This window comes from Tympanuchus pallidicinctus, unplaced genomic scaffold (genome assembly GCF_026119805.1).
Source record: "Tympanuchus pallidicinctus isolate F22 unplaced genomic scaffold, pur_lepc_1.0 scaffold1, whole genome shotgun sequence".
NCBI lineage: Eukaryota > Metazoa > Chordata > Aves > Galliformes > Phasianidae > Tympanuchus > Tympanuchus pallidicinctus.
In genome coordinates, this window is record NW_026294618.1 from 89,648,294 (window position 1) to 89,663,374 (window position 15,081).

The following is a 15,081-nucleotide window of genomic DNA, read 5'->3' on the forward strand; positions in this document are numbered from 1 at the left end:
ACTTTGCTTACAGAAAGATGAATTTCTGGTTCTACAAATAACTACTCCTCTGCTTCATCTAGAAGTGTCCTAGCACCAAATTAAACCAGAGAAACTCTGAGACAATTAATTCATTCAACCTTAGATCTGTTTGGATTGTCTCACATACATCCCAATTGCTGTCATACCTCTATTTACCAACTTTTCATTACAGTTGCTATTGTTACATCATTTGTTTGCAGATCTGCCTATGCCAGTGCTCTGTTTTCTCCTAGGAAGTCACATTCCATGTAGACATTTGTCTTTTGTAAAGCAGCCCCCCAAATCCTGGACTGATTTATCCCCCCTCTACAGCACCAGATCACACTCAGCAATTTAAGTAGTTCTTGTGTACAGAAGCCATGCTAGATGCTCCATAGTGATGAATTTCTCTCCATATAGTTGTAGAAAAAAGTAGAAGCATGCAAAACAGATGGACAGACTCCTGTTTATGTGTTGCTTACCGACACAAAAGGTAACCTTTGGAAAGCCACAAGTTATCTAAGCCTTAGCTCTCCCTCTGTAAATGGTTATGGTAACAGCTTCACAGAGTGAAGTCCACTTTTTGTAATCCTCACAGTGCTGATGAGAAACAAACTGGTATAAATAGAGGTCTGCCCTGGATCTGTTAGACAGCTCAGCCCCTAGGACAGGTCTTTCACTATTACTATTGTGTTTCTGCTACTACAGTGAAGCCTCCCTGATGTTACAGCAGCTCAGGAGCACTATATGCACTTGCTGAGTTTCAGTGAAACACTGACCAGGCTTAAGGACAGAAATGGTTACTAATCTGTACTTTGTTACAGAATGCAGCAGAGAATATAGTGTCAATTAACCCCTTAAATAAATGCACAAAATAAGTATCCAATTTTCCAACCCCAGCATCAAATCAATTAAAAAAAAAAAAAAAAAAAAAAAAAAAATACTCTTCCATCTGTTTTATCTGCAATTGTATTAAATACAGATGGAAATGTGACTTTCAAATATCTGGGTTTCTATTATGTGCTCACCTAAACCTCATCCCAGCACGTGACAGAAAGAAGCTGTACACAAGACTTTGATTTTTCTTTTTGAATTGGAAGACATTAAGCATCCAAACCCTTTCATAAAAGATCTGAGGCAGAAGCTACGTAACATCTGTGCAAGCAATGTTTTTTTCCCACTTAATCCAGACCTTAATGATCAAGAGATATCAGAAAAGTGTCAAAGCAGATAAACCAAGTTATCCCTATTAGTGCATCTAGGTCTCGTCACCAGTGGCAGCTGATCTGTAAGCTTCATTCCTGCACCAGGGATATACAAAAGAACTCCAACTTAAATGTCAATATAATGAATGGCTGATTCACAGGGAGAAGTCAGTCATTGTGTACTGAGTTTCTGTTACAGCTAGCAATGCTTCGAGGTTCCCAGGATGAACTCTGTGAATAAAAATGCGGGACAAAACAATTGTCTCTTATTGTGCTCTAATGTTTTTCTGGGCATGTAACTTCTAGAGCTTTGCAGACACCACAATAGGAGATTTCAAGCAAGAAACCTGAGAAAACTCCTGTTATTGCAGACTAGGAGTAACTGCTGGCATGTATCTTCATCTAACTGTGGATACCAGCTCTTCACATAGGTATCTCCTGTAACTATCCACCTCATTTTAGAGCAGTTTAACCATCAGCTCTTACTCTGACACTGCTCAGACAAAGCCAGCTGTCTCACCAGCCCGTGCTACAGCCCTCAAAGGGAAAGGCAAAAAGAAGCCATCTCAACAATGTAGCAATTTAGCACTTCAACACTGCATTTTCTGTTTATACAATGTCTATAAGTAATTGGAGGGGGGAAGATAACCTTTTAGAATCTTCCAAAAGAGATGCATAGGAACAAGGGTACTGTTTGAGAGCTTGATGGGTATGTCCTTAACCACCAATAACTGTTTCTTCATCTCCTATGTGACACTGCATAGTCCACAGACAGTGACAGATCCGAAAAAAAGTCATGGCTATGAGATGCACAATACTGCCTTTAGCCACAATTCTTCAAGCAGCTCTCTGACCTGGCAGAAGTAGGGTTTAAGCTGTCCCTATAGAAGCTTCATTTGTCCAACTTCCAGTTTCATCCAGTTTTATGTCTCCTTCAGTTTTATTCAGGTCAGCCTCTGAAGAACTGCTTCTTTTCCCTGGTACTTTCTTCTTGTTTCCAAACCAGTTTTCAATTCCAGGTCAGAAACTACAGTAAAGTCAGTGTGGAAATCTAGTTGGTTAACATTGGAAAATAATTTTACAGCTAATTTGCTTTTTATTGACTTAGGATTCATTGAAAAATAGTCAGTTTTGAAATCATAAAAGCTATGGGCACTGTCAAAAACAAGGCATATAACAAACAATTGCCTCTGTCCCTTTAAAGAGTAACAGGGCAGCAGAGGAGAAAGTCTGATATGGGCAATAATAAAGTCAGCACACATCTTCCACAACTCCCTTTTGGGGCGGACAGGCCCAAGCTCTTTGCTAATCAGAACGTGTCATTCAATGATTTTCACATCTTTAAATTAGCAGACACACACAGGAGGGGTGGGGGAAGCCTGTGCACACACCACCACAGCATGAGCTGTTCCTAGTGGCTCCCAGGGCTCGGACACCAAAGCTGATAAGCACGAGCCACAGACTAGAAGTGCACTCCGATATCAGCATGCAACCTGACATCTGAGCCTTCAGCTCAGCTTCCTGAATTCCCACATCCCACAGTGCCATCACAGATTAACAAAGGAAGGAGGGAGACCTAGGAGTCTTATGCTCTCAGCATACGCTAAAGACAGGTTGTGCGGAAGGTTCTCCTAGCTTACTCCTCATCTCGTTTCCTTTAAGCATATTTTCTTCCACTGATGGGGAGCTTCCTCTGCACTTGCTGAGAAACGCTTTGACCTTCAGACAAGAGACTTCATGCCTCCACAGGGACTGATGCTCTCTTCTCCTGAGTCTACAGCCAACTACCACTAGATGGATGCTTCTCTACCAGAAACAGGATATTCCGTACAAGTAATAAATGGAGTTGCCTTGGGTCTTTATCTGGTGGCCACATAGGTGATGGTAAAACAATCTATTGTGCTTTCTATTATTATTTTTTCCAAGAGACATCCCAGGATTCGTGGACACATTCAATTCCTTTCACAGGGCTGTTTTAAGGATGCCATAGACTGCTGAGATGCTCCTTCTGCTAACCTAGTCTTCGCGTGATCAGCATCTAGTTTATTGTTCCTCGACACAGTATAGAATCCTCCAAGTAAGAAAAACCTTGACTTACCACAAATATGTGTGAAAACTGTATGAATATCCAAAGTGTAAGACTTAACTATCATTGCACAGCCCTGGATACAGACTTCGTGCTTAGGATTTGAATCCTCGAAGTTGCATTGTATTGGCATATTTCATCTTGGTTTCAGATTAAACTTGTAAGAAAGGAAGTTTAGATGTCAGATAAGCCTCAAATCTAATACGCTATTTTAAGTTCCTTATTAAAAAATAAATAAATAAATAAGAAAACCACATTGAGTTATTAAGTTAGTTCAAGACATACCTGCATCCAGAGGACACTCTAGTTAGCAGCCAGCTTGAAGCCAAAAATGTTGATGTTAAAAATTTAATGGCAACTTCCAACCAGTTTCTACAAATGGGTACACTTTGAAAAATAAGCCTTTACTACAGTGAATTATTCTCCTCCCCTCACATCATATAACAGCTATAAAAATAATAGAAATACACGCTCCACAAAGATGGGAGAAAGATGTTCCTGAAATTCCTAGGGAAGATTCCTATTTCAGTGTCATTTCATGTGGTTCCAGAACTTTAACAGTCTGCGCATTTCAACCTGTTCAGTTATTTTTGCTTAGTATTGAAATGCTAAGAAAGAGATCTCTAAGTTGGGCTAATAAATAAAATCAGAAAACTCACCCTCCTTTTAAATACTTTCCCAATAAATTCTTTCTGTCAAGTCAGAAGGAGGCAAATGGTTTTAAAATCTGAAATGTTCTGTGCATTAGGAAAGATGAAAGGGCAGCACGTACAAGCACTCTTCACAGAAGAGTGTTAAGTTCAAACTCTTCAAGGAAGAGTTTTAAGTTCTATAGCAAAACCACCATGACACTGAGCTCAGATAGAAAAACCGCTATAAGATGGGCGCCCCTGCAACCCCATGCCACAGGGTAGAGCAGCCTGCCTCAGGATCCATCACTGGCAGCATGCTGCATCACATGCAACAGGAATGCTAGCTTGCATCTTTGAAAGGAAAGTTCTCTGGTAATTTCAAATGTTCTCAGATCCCCACCCAGTTCTGATCCACAGTAACAGTTGTGACCACCAGTCACACCACCCCAGTGCAAAAAAGAAAAGCAACCCTTCGCATCTGCTAACAGTTGTCAGGGCAAAGTTTTTTTTTCCATAGAACTTGTTGGCAGATACATGATAACTACATGGTTAGTGTACACTTACAGATCCTGAGTCTGCATCAGGAGATCAGCTAATTAGCTATTTGCATGCACAATTACCTGATTTGTACAAGCAGTCAAGGTGATTGTACATGTAAATTAGGCATGGATTTGCACAACTTACTCATCTGAAAAACTGCAATTTTACTTATTTTTAAGCAAAAATCAACAGCTACTGTAGAGAGACTGCGGACTTAATGTCCCTATGGTTCATACATTCACTGAGTTTTACAAACACTACTCTTGCATCACTTCTGCGCCACACTGTGGATGTGTACATGTGTGTTCATGCCAACTTTTGTTAGACACATGCATGGTGCTAACAAAGTCATACAGGAACAGTGACCTGCTTCCCAGTGCGGGGAAATATTTCTTGTCTCCTAGAGGTCCCATTTTCCACTGTTATCTCTTCAGTGCTGGGATCTGCTGAGCTTAGCAAAGTAAACGTGCTTTTACTTATCACACTGAGCTCAGGAAGCTCTACAAGGAGCAGAAACCCAAACAACAGTGATGCAAATACTCAACCTGGAGCCCTGAAGACTTTAAGTTTTAAACCCCAATGCTGCCATGCTGACTGGCTTGCAAGGGGTTTTCAAACACAAATAGGTCATCCACATTTTTAATGTGAAGTTGTACCATAGCTGCTAAACAAGTGGATATTTATGTCACTGTGGGTCTGAGCAGGGATTGCAGCCTGGAGCGTGCAACTGGTGGGAAAGGCAAGTTCTCCTATCACCTCATACCTTTATTCTCTTCTCCCAAGGTATCTCCGTTAGTTGTGGAGGGATTCAGGATAGTACAAGAGCTCAGTGACTGAGTAGTTCCTGGTGACCTCAAATATAAGAACAGCTCCGCTTGCTTGAAGTGGCAAGGAAGTAAAAAATTCTCTGTTTACCAAGGAGAGAAAACATTAGCCCTGTCAAATAGGAATAGAAATCATAAGCTGATGAAGACCAAGCAACACTTACGCTGGAGCTGATGAAGTAACCCAAATAACATTACATTAGTAATAGTCTGAGAATGAGGCAGTATTATTTAGCTAGGCATGAAAGCCTTTTACAAATGGAGAAGGGTTCTGTCCCTGCTTCTATCCCTCAGCACACATTATTGTGATGACTGACTCTTGTATGGTTGTTCAGAGATTCTTACTTTCTCAACTAGGAGATGCTCCCCCGACCTCAGGCAAACTGTTTTAGATGAATACAACACAGCTCCTTCCACCTCGTCTCCCTCTCTCTCCTCACTCATACTCACTAAACCAGGCACTGCTTCCAGTCTATGGTCCTGATGCTATGATAGAGTCACAGCTTCCTGTTCAAAGGGTCCACATAGCATCACAGCTGTAAGATTTAAAGTCCTCCTCAGTTTTCCATCAGTGCACTGAGCTGCGGAAGCACATGCTATCCAGTAAGGACCTCTGGAGGAATATCAGGGCTTTGCTGCACAAGCTGAGTGCAGCTGCTGTGGGGTAGTAATAGCAAAAGAGACAGGACCACAGCTGCAATACTGCACAAATGCCCTCACTGATAAACCACCACTGAAAAAGCCCAACTTCTTCCACAGCCGAATATTTATGCAACACAATGGCTTTGAGAATGGTAATTGCTGCGTTAGAACCTTCTTCTGTGCCTGCCCTGCAAAGAAGTTCAAAAGCTACCTCACAGAAGCACATTTTCCTTTTGTTACATTAAACAAAGGAGGCATGCTGAATGTTTGCTCACTGAGAAATTCAAAATACTATAAATACGCTCAAAATAGGAGTCAAGTTGCAATTTCACATCCAAATATAATTCACCTCCTTGGAGAACCGGGGAATACAGAAGAATCAACCCTGGGGCTCCTTCCCATGCTCAGGGGTTTGAGTGTTTCTCTGGGAAGGCTCAGGTCAGTCCTGTGCCACGGGAGCATGTCCTGCAGCTGGAACATCTGAAGCAGGGAGCGCTCCATGTTGTAAACTGCTCATGCAGCAGGACTGAGAAAAAGGCATCTCCTGGTCACCGGCTGTTCCTGACTACAGGAAAATGAAAATACAGCATCTCCACACCTGTTCACCTGATGGTGAAGGAAGGAAAAGCCATTACCAAGTGACAGGAGACGAAAAACCAAAATCCACTTCAGCAACTCATCCCAGCACTGGTGATTAATCTCACACTCCCACAGCCTGATGCACATTAACCAGATAATTAATAATTTCTTTGGGGACTCCAGCTCGGCAACTGTTTTATCAACCTGCACAGCATTAGGAGAGACGCTGTGCTTGTGATCAAACTGCTGGAACTATGGAAACGTTCTACAGGAACAGTAAAAGCTTGAGAGCAATCTGTGAGCCCAGTTTTACAAGGAACAGTAACATATGTGCAAAAATCAAGGCTGCTTCTTTGTCAGTGCAGTCACTAGACTCAAAATCGGAGTGAGATCAGCATAATAAGAATAATTAACAGCAATGCTCAACTCCCATCTTTCCCCAACAGAAGTGCTTTTCCATATTTTTTTTTAAGTATATTTTGCCTGATGCAGTAGCATTATGTCAGATCCTGTTCTTTCACTGTCCTCAGTATGGATAATCATTTAGATGCACATACCTTAACACTAAAGAAAGTTTAACATTAAAAGTACAGAAACATCACACGATATTCAAATTCTATATGCTTTCAATTAATTTGCTGAGGAGCAGAAAACTTGGTATTGTTCTTGCTAGTAACTGTGCCATCTTCAGTGCATTCACACACTATGTTCAAGGACAGAAGTTGTACAAGACCATGAGCACAGTACTGAAGCACTGACACTGCATCATCTTCCCCAACACTTACAAATGGACTGCTGAGAAAAAATGATGGTAAGTAGTCTTTCAGATATTAAACTCTCTAGTGTGTTAGATGTATGTCAGTATTGGGCAATTAAGAATAACTGATAATGAATTAAATCACACCCATGGCCCCACCCCTGAAAATAATATTTAGATCCACATTCCTGCCTAAATATATCCTTCTTTCCAAAAGAGCAATACTGTGCAGATGTTACTTGCAAGAAGGTACTGCAGTTTGTCAACAGGTTTCAGAAGAATAAGTTATTTGGATGCTTTTCTAAAAATAGTTTAGGTATCATCACTGTACACATAAGGAAATAGAGACAGAATTGTACAGGTGTCCCAATGAAGCCTCCCCACCACTCTGGTTCCTAAGCAAAGTCTCAGTTTACCCTTTCATCACATAGGTTTCAGCTATGGCTCAGCAGTATACCTGATTTTTAAAGGCATTCTGCTCTTAAGATTACAACCATAGAAAAGCAGAGCTCCAGAAGAAAAGTACCTTGGCTCAGGTAACTGGGAGACTGGGTACATACCTCCAAAATGATACATTTTCTCTGAAGTCTGTCCTAAGACTATGTTAGTAATAAAGAACGCATTTTCTTTTAGTAGATAGCACAGCTTAATTTGTATTTTCCTTTCATATGGCATTAACTAAAATACATAACATCTCCATTTTTTATCATCTACTCTAGTATTTATGACTCTCCTCACCATAATATTTGAGCCCCTTCATTTTCGTAGTGTCAGTTACCATTATTCCATTAAATTAAATCCTTTTACAAGCATCTTCCTATAAACATGCACTAGAGATAACACAGCCACATGGTGAGGATTCACAGACTACAGTAAGCAGATTACACCTGTCTTGATTTTCAGTGTAGCTGTCGGCAGAGAATATTCTTCCATCAAACTGGGCACAGATCTCCTCATTAAAGCTACAGGGGAGAATAATTACAGAACAGTATATTGCAGTTTACCAATTGGTCTTGCATACATAATGGCTTATGAAAGAAAAACTGCATCCTTTAACAGCTGGGAAAATCTTTAAATTGTTATTATTATTATTATAAAATGCCCAACATTTTAAACTATCCAATAACTTGCCTCCTGTATGCAAAGCAGACAGATACAGGTGATCAGGGCCAAAAAGGTCTCAGACTCCCAGTCCATAAATGCAATTATTTTTCGCTTTGTAAACACTCCATTCCACAACCTTCCGTTCTACAGCAAAATCCTCTCCTCATGAGAAAATTATGCTGATTGCAGAGGAAGCCCTGAAAGCAAATGGGTGGTTTTCTGGATCCGCTAATCTCTCACACTGAGTGTTAAGCATCCTGTTCCCCTGCATACTCATTCTTCAGTAGAGAATGAGTGAAACCATCAAGTTCCCTGTCCCTCTCCCACTGGTAGGTGAAGAGGATTTGCAATGGTAGACCAATCTCCAGCCATACCTGTGTCTGTCTTCCAGTAGGCCTTCTTGTTGGCCAGCTGCCTGCAGGGGCACTCCCATCCCTAATGGGATGAGGCCTATGAGCACCTCCAAGCCACACAGAGGTAGCAGCTCTTGGTGTCCCCATGCCTCACCAATTGCAATCCAGGACTGAAGCATCCAGAATATATTCATACAATTGTTTTAATTGGAGCTCTTAAAGGTCACCCAGTACAAATGCCCTGCAATGAGGGGACCTGCACCTACAGCAGATCAGGATGCTCAGAGCCTCATTCAGCCTGACCTTTTGCATCTCGAGGAACAATGAATCCACCACCTTCCCAGGCAACCCATGCCAGTGCCTCACCATCCTGATTGCAGAAAGCTTCTTCCTTATATCCAATATAGATCTCCCTTCTTTTAGTTTGGGACCATTCCCTGCTGTCCTATCACAACAACCCTGCTGAAGAGTCTATCCCCTTCTTTCTCACAGTCCCCCTTTAGATACTGAAATGCCATTATCAAATTTCCAGGCTGAACAGCCCCAGCACTCTCAGCCCGTCCTCACAGGGGAGGCGTTCCATCCCTCACATCATTTTTTGCAGCCCTCTCCTGGATGCACTCCAACAGGTCTATGTCTCTCCCATACTAAGGGCTATATATTAAATGTATATTCCCGTGGCATGTTAGGAAAACTGAGTTTTCACCCTTGTTGATAGCTAAGACAGATGATATGCATCACTGAAGAACAAGACGGTTCTATCTGTGAAAGGGCTTTCAGTAGGAGGCACTGCAAATAACATACTGTGCCACTCCAGCCAGCCTCAGCTCCTGGACAAGCTGGCTCCACACCTTTTCCTGGCCCCTATCATCACTAGGCACGTGCTGGTGACAGCAGTCCCATGAACATATATGCTGCCCATATATGTAGAACCTCATCTGTGTACCTACAGTATCAGAGGGAACAGTGCCTGCTCAGGCCAGCAGCCTAGAGCCAAACTGGTCACCCCAACAAAGTTATAAATCTTTGAGCCTCTCCTGAAGAGCAATCCACTGCATGGCATACTCACAGGTTAATCAGCTGAAGGCTGAAAGAGGTGACCCAGTCCAGTGTTTGTCCTGCGCAAACACTGACCGTTAACTTTCACCCATTTTAGAATGGAACTCAGCAAGGCCATCCTCAGCCAGCAGCTCTTTGTCAAGGCCAGCAGTGACAACATGTGGGCTGAAGGATGTTTGGCTTTTAGTCAGAAAAGAATAAACCAGTTTCTCCTTCATTCCTTCTTCCATTGCCCCACAGCACAGAAGAGTCCAAAATAGTTTGCTATTGATTGCCACAGTAGCAGAAGACAGCTCTTAAGGAAAATCTTCCTTGACTGCAGTGGTTCTGGACTAAAATCTCAACCAAAGTTCATAAACTAATACAGCTCATAAGAAAAAAAAAAAAAAAAAAAGTAAAAATCAACATCCCACAGAAATTGTTCTTTTTAGAAGTATTAGAGGTCTGTAATATCTTTTCTTCCCACTACTGTCCCCTGTACTGCTGACTGTACATACATATTCCAGTCATCCATTTAAAGGTACTGAGTAACAAAACAATCCTTAATTAAATTATCAGAATATATCTCCCATGTGTTTTTGAAATAAATCTGAGTTCAATGCAAACTGCTTTTACAAAGTATTTCTCTTACACTTTCCTGCTCTTCTGAGGAAAAACAAAACAAAACAAAACAAAACAAAAAAAACAAAAACCCAGACAAACAAAAAAATCAATTTGGCAAACAGAAAGAAAGCAATTACAAGCCTATTACTGAAAACATAATATGGAGCATTAGCCAGGAACTGCTAAAAGTTGGAATCTTTTTTCTCCTGGATGGAGAAGGATGAATGAAGCACCTGGCAAAACTACCCACTACCCACCAGAAGAAAAAGCATTGGAGAGAAAGAAAAAAAGATAAGGATACTATCCGTTAAGTGGAGAAACCTGTCACAGGTATTTCAGTAGATCAGGTCTCTGGCTATGTAACAGAGAAGAAGCCCTGATCAAGTCACATGCCCTTTACTACAGAAGATCAGATCAAAAGGTTTCAAAGGGAACTGATGGTGACAGTTTCTTCATTTGTATGCAATGTGACATACCGGATTCAAACTCCTGGCTACTTTTTGAACTATATGTCAGGGGACAGAAATTATTATTTTCTTTTATATCTTACTTTTAAGAACTTCTAGCCATTTGGGGGTTCTCCCCCCAGCCCTCCATGTCCCACTACCCTCTTTTTTATTTTCAGCCAGGATTCAAACGTTCACCTTTGATGTAATATTTTTTGCTGCACATCAGAATAGCTAGACAAAGCTTCAGAAAGGCAATTGAATCCAGAGAATGAAAAGGATGACATCACTTCAAACATGAACTTTTAATAAAATTATCCTTAAGAAACCTCCCTTGTGATTTTTCTTGCCCTGTGCCTTTTTTTTTTATTATTATTATTCCTTTCACTCTTTCCATGTGTCTGAAGTAATTTAATTATTGCCATACTAGCTGCAGTTTACTCTGACCGATCAGCTACAGGCAGGCACAAATATTTCTTCTTGTTTCTCACTGCTTCTGCCAAGAAGCGTTAAACATAATGCAGAAAGCAACTGTGCAAGATCACTGCTTGCTTAGCCAATAACAGACTGTGTAACAGTTGTATTCATATAGCATTTAAAATAAGTGGGAAGACTTCTGACTAGCTCAGACTCTCCATGGCCAAGACCCCAACTAGTTTTGTGCCAGCATTTCCTGTTTACATCTGAAAAGTTCATTCATTTGTTATATTTATTAGTAGATTCACTCCAAAGCAGGCTCTTCTATCAAAAAAGAACCAAAACCTCACTAAAGTGCTACAGAAAGGCACTCAGTATTCATGAGCCAGTGATATGTTTAAGGTAATAACACTCTCCCAAAAGTGTTGTGAAACGTTCAGGAGCAGTAGTTGTAGTCATGCCAGTATCTGACACAAAGACAACCAGATCTGAAAACAGAAAAACAACGTTGCAGTCTCCTGGTCAAAGGAGAGGCTACTTCAAGCTACCAGAAAGTTATACAACATTCACTCTAGTTCTGGTAGATGCAAGCAAAATAAATGTTACAGTTGTGTAAGTTGTTTCTAAATGTGAAAAATTATGCTTAAATGTTTCAAACTCATACAAATTCTAGTAAGTATTGGAGCAATGTTAATAAAGAGTGCTGAATTTAAACACTTAAGCCTGTAAGCTTCTTTCAATACAATGGAAAAAAATAGCTCTTTCCAAGCAATTTGCTTCAAAAATATTACTGAAATACCTGCTTTTTGTGTATTAGTTTATCAAGAGTTTACAGTGGAGAAAGGCTCCACCTCTTGCAGCAGCACAGGTGAATTGCCTTCACCTGTACTCCTGTGGCTGACTCCCTGCTCACCTCAGATGATCAATCTGAGGTTCAGGCTGTGATTCAGCAGTTCCCATACACACACTTAAGCAGAAAAGTCACTCTTCATAGGCTCTCACAACAGCCCACAGTAATAAAGCAGCTTTTCTAAGAGTGCACAAGGGTTAAAGCCTAGGTAGGAGCCTGACAGGTATAAGTCACTCTTCTGATATGCTCATCTGGCTGAAGCAGATGCCAGTTCACTAGAACACACATATCTGTGAGTAGCAAGAATCTAAGAACCTACAACAACTGTCTCAGCTTCTAGAGACAGACAGCCTTTTATCACAAGAACTGCATCAGCTGTTTGGGATCAACTCACTACCACGCATGAATCAACACCTTCAGGCTTTCAAACTATAGGTTAAAGCCCAGGTGAAACACATCCCTCCTTCCCGGGTGCTAAGCAAATCAGCATTTCATTCCTTTGCAGGATATAGTAGCTGTGGGTTTGGGGCTACCCCGTCTGCTGCCAAAGGAAATCTGTGTGGTAATGATGATGACTGCAACTGGAAATGCGGATAAGCCTCTATGGGAACAAAGGGGATTCAGACAGTTCCTTCTACATTCCCTGTTAAGCTTCGGTAAGACCTGTGGGTTTTGTCCCTGTGCAGGTGTCAGTCACCAAGAGATGGAACAATTAAGATGTGCTCAGTATCCTCGGCGCAGTATAACGCCTCAGTCATCAAATAAACCTATTGTGCTGCTCAATACTTTCTATCAGAGTAGGAATATGAGAGTATGTCCAAAGATAGCAATGAACACACCAGGTAATTATTTTTAAGCTTGCTAATCACAATCAATAGTTTCTTAGCAAAACTGATGAGCTGAAGTTGGCTCCTATTTTTAACCAACGAGATATGCAGTCAAGACTTGAATTACACCATTGGGCAATTCTCCAAACTCCTAATGACTTCCAGCCAAGAGAAGGATGGTGCCATGGTAGGTCTTGCTCCTTTCCTGAGCATGATATCAAAGCTTTTTTTTCCACATATTGTAAAACCAGAAGTATATTGTAACCATAGCATGACTTCACTGAAAACACTGAACAAGAATTTAACTCCATACATCAGAAAAGAGTAATAAAATTCTAAAATGCCTGAGGATGTTTACATGATTAATTTGAAGGTTTTTAGCTGTCATATGAGAGATAAACTCTTCATAGAGCAGTGCCATGTGCCTTCTAGGGGTGTACAATTAGGGACAGATGAATAAAAGTTGAAGACTCACTAGAAAGCTCAGCCCCTCTCCCTGTTGTGGCAGGATTTTTCCCTGAAGTAATCTTTCTCGTGTTTTGCAATCCCTCTTTTTTTTTTTTTTTTTTTTTTGTTTTGTTTTGTTTTGTTTTGTTTTTCTATTATTTTATTTCAAAAGCTCCTGCTAGGAAACTCCTCCATTCTCTGCCTCTCTCAGGAAGGGGTTTTGCCCCATACGATGCTGCTTAAAACTGTTGCTGACATTCAGTACTACAGAAGTAATTCCCTCTAGGAAAAGAGAATTGGTTTTCATTTGTTTTGTTTCTTCTATCCACTGATTAAAAGCAACAGTTTGTATGAAGGAGTAGTACAATAGCATCAATGGTAATTATTGCCTCTCGCAGCAGACATGAATGGGATGAGGAAACACATCTACCCTTATTACTGGGAAAATACTAGGGATAAAATGTGCCAGTGGGGACAGTCACAAGACCATCTTTGGTCCTGTATTTGCTAACTGGATGGAATTACTGTGGTTAAGAGGTTGCATAATTACATAAGCAATTAAACCCTTCCTTCATTTTCCTGTAGAGTCTCTCTAGACATATTCTACTTCATTCCTGCAGTCTGCTATTGGGTGAGGATGACTGAGAGGAAGGTCTGGGCAAGACACTGGAGTGCAGGGAGGTCGGGTGGCCTCTCGCAAGGCCTTCTCTGAACTGGGAAGTGACACTGCTGCACACGACATTGGTTTCTGAAGTCTCTCCCTACCATTATGTGCATCGACACTGTTTATTAAAGATAACTAATGCCCTAAGTCTTTATTTACTTCTGTTTATTGCTATTTTAGCAAGAGTCATCAGAGAGCAGCTATGCTTCTGGTCCACCAGGGTTCTTTAATCACTGTTAGTAGGTAAAATCATGTGTGACAACTAATCCAAAAAGCAGATTATATTTATTTTGGCTACAGTGGCTTGCAATTCGTTAAAATCAACAAAGCCTTTTCATTAGCCCCCTGCTGATGTCCTAAAAACAGACATTTCAAGGGTCTCAAAGCACAGAGCTACACATGTGCAGCAAAGCTGGGACTGACAGACTTAACGTTGCCATACATACCATAAAATCTTATTAAAAACAACAGCAAACTTCTTACTTCCTTTCATAAGATGGCTTAATTTATGATCTCAAATTCCAAAATCGCAGTCATAAAAGCAGGACTTCTTAAATTGAAGAAAGTATAAGTGAATCAACAGTACAATTAGCAGTGAAATGGTTGCACAGAGCTTCGTGTTTAAAAAGAAGAAAGCTGTTCTAACACTGTAAGGAGTGGGATTAGAGATTCAGCAAGTCTAAACATTAGCCTACATGCTTGCTGAGCCCCCTGCATTCTGGAGACACATTTGAATAATTGAATTTCTAGTTAATGGTGTGATCTTGCAACTCTTATTCTCAGTGATTTCATGATCTCTGGCTATAATCTCCTGACGATGCTGCCTCAGACCTGCAACTGGGAGAACACACTCTAAAAATGTCAGTGTGTCAGAGCAGATGCTGAAGTTGTGAGATAACCATCTCCTCACTGACATCTCTTAAAGCACTGTGAGGAAGTTCATAACCCAGAATCAGACTCCTCATAGCCTACAAGGGTCACCATTCAACCAAATAGGAAAGGAATGCATTAAAATTCCAGGTGAGTGATCGAAAAAAAGAAAAAAA

The 15,081-nt window shown here is 40.8% G+C and overlaps 1 protein-coding gene across 12 annotated transcripts in view; it reads right to left on the reverse strand.

Moving 5' to 3' along the window:
* ESRRG (estrogen related receptor gamma) overlaps nt 1–15,081 on the reverse strand; it is a 379,159-nt gene that overhangs the window by 259,010 nt on the left and 105,068 nt on the right. For 2 of the 12 annotated variants that reach the window (XM_052690371.1, XM_052690363.1), the window contains exon 2: nt 5,227–5,399. The exons of the other annotated variants lie outside the window; for them this stretch is intronic. The gene's annotated coding sequence lies outside the window, so the exon portion shown is untranslated. The remainder of the gene's footprint in view (nt 1–5,226; nt 5,400–15,081) is intronic. 12 annotated transcript variants of the gene reach the window in all.